This window comes from Lathyrus oleraceus, chromosome 7, assembly GCF_024323335.1.
Source record: "Lathyrus oleraceus cultivar Zhongwan6 chromosome 7, CAAS_Psat_ZW6_1.0, whole genome shotgun sequence".
Lineage (NCBI taxonomy): Eukaryota > Viridiplantae > Streptophyta > Magnoliopsida > Fabales > Fabaceae > Lathyrus > Lathyrus oleraceus.
This window is the reverse complement of record NC_066585.1, coordinates 182,690,708-182,695,594: the sequence shown is the minus strand read 5'-3', so window position 1 is coordinate 182,695,594 and position 4,887 is coordinate 182,690,708. Positions and strand designations below refer to the sequence as shown.

The 4,887-nt window shown below is 35.6% G+C and overlaps 1 long non-coding RNA gene across 1 annotated transcript; it reads left to right on the top strand.

Moving 5' to 3' along the window:
* The first annotated feature begins 770 nt into the window (after positions 1 to 770).
* Positions 771 to 3,132, top strand: LOC127107365 (uncharacterized). Its single transcript, XR_007795703.1, has 3 exons — positions 771 to 1,276; positions 2,066 to 2,361; positions 2,473 to 3,132. It is a non-coding gene; the product is annotated as an uncharacterized LOC127107365 (long non-coding RNA).
* The last annotated feature ends 1,755 nt before the right edge of the window (positions 3,133 to 4,887 follow it).

The window sequence follows — 4,887 nt, the reverse complement described above, 5'->3', positions numbered from 1 at the left end:
TTCAACATATCCATAATAGCTTGAGCGTAATGAACTTGCCATATCAAGTGATCAAGGGTTTTTTTACCACTTGAATAGGCTTGGGGCTTACAACACAATTACAAAGGATTTGATTGACCAAAGCAACCTTTGGTCAACACTAATCAATGGGATTAGAATAATAGTTGGACTATGTATAATAATAAACTATTAAAGTAATCAACTAAGATAAAAATCAGACAATTCTAATTAAAACCTTAAACTAAGAAAACATGTACAAAAATCAAAATTTTAGGCCCAAGGGCAAAAATGGTCAAATCATTAATATTGAATTGAAATTCTAATCATAAAGATCAAATAAAAAAATTTAAACCTAAACCAATCTAATTATTCTAAGAATCTAGAGATAATATAATCTTAATTTCTAAATCTATTTATGCTAATTAAAATAGAAATTCTAGTTAGCCAAGAATTAAGTCTTAATTATCTTAATCTATTTTTTCTAATTAACCTAATTAACGAATCAAGACTAAAAAATTTTAATTACTAAATATAATCCTAATTGCTAATTAAACCTAATTATTAATTAAACCTAATTATTAAAAGATAACAAAAAATAACTAACAGCACAAATAGCCCCCAAAAAATGGGACTGGGCCCAAGAAATATTCAGGAAGTAAAGGTCCATGGATGCTGGAACGGGTCTTGGGGGTGTGTGAAAAAGATAGAAGAGGTGAGATCAAGAAAACTATTTGGGCCGTGAAATACGGATCCACTTGATCCTCCAAAAACCCTGAAGCTGCAGGAAACAATGAAGGTTCTCCCAAAGAAAGACGGAATTTCCATGGCCGCACGAATGAACGAGGACGAAAGAGAAATCGTGAATTTCTTCTGATTTTCGTCAAGAAAAATGTTCTCACCTTCTTCTGCCTCAATTCCATGCCTAAATCCATGAACAAATCAACATTGAACATCAGAGCTCAATCACCATCACAAAATTCGAATTCAACCTTCAACTTCACCAAAAGTTCGAATGAAATCCATGAAGGAATTCAACTTCGAATCCAAGATGGAGCTTCACTAAATTGAATTTGAATTTGAATTGTTGCCTTCATCATCCGTCTTCACCAAATCAGAATTGATCCACCAAAATCAAATTGCACACAGAATCGAGAAGAAACGCGACCGTATTCAACAGATTCACATTGATTAAAGAAGCAAGAAGCGGAGGAATAACTTACAGATTCGAAGTGGAGAGATTTTCCGATGCGGTGGCTCGACGGCAACGACTTCACTGGTACCTCAATTCTCCTCTTCTTTCCCTCTACTCTCCTTCTTCTTCTCGATTCTTATGTGCCTATTATTGTGTTGCATATTGATGCGTGGCAGAGTTGCTTCTGCATGTGGCTGCATTGTATGAACGAATGATTTGTGTTAAGCACTGTATGGCGATGAGACCTAGCTCAAGCACAATTGGAGCTTCGATGTGAAGCTCCAACGACTTCCTAATGGAGCTTTGTGCAAGGTTGAGGGAGAGAGGAATGGTGAAGAGTTTGTGATCGGTTCTGATTTGGAGTGATAATGATTGTTTAAAAAATGAAAAGTGATTGGATTGATGATTATATAGGGCTTAGAATAATAACTCTGTTAATTCAGTTAGAAAATCTCATGTTGAAGTTTGTTGGAGGTTTAAGATTCTGTTAATAATCTTTTAGTAACTGTTTAGCAATGTTAGTTAGATTGCAATGCCAATTAACTTCATTTTCTGCTGTTAAAGTATTAACTTTAGTTAAAAATCTGTTAGGATGATTTCTGCTTTGTTCTGCCAAAATGTTAGCCCTGGTTTACAGTTCCAATTCGGTTAGCTAGTTAGTTTTGGATGGGGAGTTGTTACTCTGTTAGTTTCCCAAGTGTTAAATAGGTAAATGGGATCACTTGGTTAATTTATTATGGTATTGGCTGGGAATTTGAAATTGATTTGGGTTGAATTGGAAGTTGATTTAGTTTTGAAATCGGTTTTGTTATTTATGTTTCCAACTGTTTTGACTTTTCATAGATGAGTGTGATAATACTTGGTCTTGTGCAGGTTGCAAATGGTATTGGTATAGGTCCGTGACATGATGCAGACCATGCATTTCCAGAGTTAATGAAATGTTGTTATGTTGCCATGCTGACGCAGACGTGCTGCCATGATACCGCTTAATGAACCTTAGCGTCATGTCCCGTAAGGTTGCAGGCTGCCCTGTTACAAATGTGACGATATCAAGCCAGTCAATAAAACCTTGAACTCCCTATGCCTTGGTGCATATGTAAACGACACACACGAGACTACAGTAGGCCATTAGGAGCTTATCTTCCATGGCTGCTCTTTCACATGTAAAGGTAACATCTTCATCACATCAACCATGCCAATGTGGAAACTATGATCATTGAATGAAATAATTAGCATGGTAATGATTAATTTACCGCTGATTACACAATTGTGTTTTGCAGGTTTTAGGATTGGGTTGCTTGGGCATCTTGGTTTGTATTCCATGTTTGGACTAGTTTAGTGAGATGGCCTAGTGAGGACTGATGTACCAATTCTGTTATGATGTTGTACCAATGCTGGTTGGCTATGACATTCAAATGCACGATTCCTAGAGGCATACCATGAGGATGATGGTGGCCGACGACAGATAGATGGCCCAAAGTTCTTTCTCTCAATTGTTCCTAGGGGTGTTCAAAACCAAACCAACTCAATAGAAAACCGCAAACCAAACCAAACCAAACCAAAACCGCAAAAAACCGCATTTGGTTCGGATGCGTTTGGGTCATTCTCTAACAAAACCGCACGGTTTGGTTTGGTTTGCGGTTTGTATTTTTCAAACCGAACTAAACCAAACCAAACCGCATTATGTTACAACTCAAACTTCAATTATCCCACATCCAATCCAAAACTCAAACTTAGTATGCCTTAACCTTACAATTAAAAACTATTTTCTCTTACTCACACTTAGGGTTTCAATTTCAACCTTCTTAAATCTCTCATAGTAGTATCGCACATTCTTCTCATCTTCTTTATCATGTATGTTTCGCCTTTTCTATTATAATATTTCCTCTCTTATGTTCTTTTTTTTTTACCTTTTATGTTACTATTTTCTCTTCCAATTACATTTTTATCGCACATTTCTTCTCAATTCCGTATCTCTGATGTTCTTTTTTTCAGCTTCTCTAATCTCTCATCTCATATGTTTTTTATGTTTTATTATAATGTCTTTGATATTATTTTATTCTACTAATATATATATATATATATATATATATATATATATATATATATATATATATATATATGTTATTCCATTTTTGTCTAATCTAATTTTGTGTATATTGAATGCGAAGTTTTTTGTCTAAATATGATAAGTTTTGATGTTATTTAGTAATGTATGAATGACTAAATACAAAGTTATGTTGTTCTCTATAGGTGTATGTATGGCTCAATAAAAATATTGTAAAAAATCGAACGAACCGAACCAATCCAAACCGTATTGGATTGATTTGGTTTTATTTCTAAAAGTCAACCGAACCAAACTGAACCGTATGCTTTTTCCTCTTGCGGTTCGGATGATTTTTATCGTCAAAACCGTCCAAACCGCACCGCGAACACCCCTAATTGTTCCCATGTAAAACCTTATTTGCCATGATAATGGGATGTAATGGAACTCATATTTCAAGGTTCAATTGTAATGCAATTTTTTTTGTATCCATTTGGTTAAAATTATCGATTGTGAGTAGTGACTGATATGACCATGAAATGGAACATGATTTATGGCAATTCGTAAGGCACATCAAAATTGGTTGACAAATGCAAACGTCGATTAACTCGTGCATGCTAAAACAAATAATTATTTACCATGAATGCAAACTATCAACTTGATTAAACTTGGTGACTTAACTGTATGGATGCTAATGTTAATTAACACAAAGTATAATGCCTATTGGATAAGATGAATTAATAGGGCAAGGCATAAATAATTCTTAGAATCAATATTAATGATATGTTGACTTTGGGCAACTGACTGACCAAAAAGTCAACAATTTACCATAATTCAACTAAGCTAGGAAAGGTAATATGAAATGCTAATGATATTGAGTGAATGATGCAAGTTGAACCCCTTGTGGACCAAGGATGAAACATGGGCCTTAATCAAAGAATAAGGGCCTTGAGTTAAGAACTAGGGTACCAGACAGTCCACAAATGACTAGGCATAAAGCACCTCCTAGATTAGGGTTTGGGATCAGGGATCAAGTTACATATGATTAGACAAACAACCATGGGTCAAGGGCCTAGGGTTTGCAAGCTTATATGGTCAAAAGATGATTAGATGTTCCAAACTGCCTTGAACAAAGGATTACAACAAAATTAGTGTCTTCTATGATCAAGGTGAAGGGTGAAATGAACAAGTACCAAGGCTCAAGAAGTAAGCTCAAATCCAACCCCCTATCACTAGGGTTTTGAGCCCAAATCAAAGTCAACAAATTAATCACCCATGATGAGCACCCACATTTGGGGTTTTGTGGATCAAAAGATCCATCTAGGATAAGAGCCAAGCACATTAGGGTTTAGGCATGACAGATCAAGATGTAATCCCCCAAGATCAAGCTAGACCATATTATGTTATTCACGGGCTTTTAATCTATGATGTTTGTGAGGATGAATGCATGATGCACGTGAACGCAGATGAATGTGTATAGATGAATCTTCAGCCATAGATTAGATGAAAAGTGAAAAGGTGAGGGCAAATTTTGGGGTACGACAATACTGATTGGACTTTTGGTTGGTGGAAAAGGTTTGACTTCTCGACATTTTGAGTTTTGACGATACGGTGATCAGAAGGAAGACGTGGATGCTCTTGGTGCCCCAAG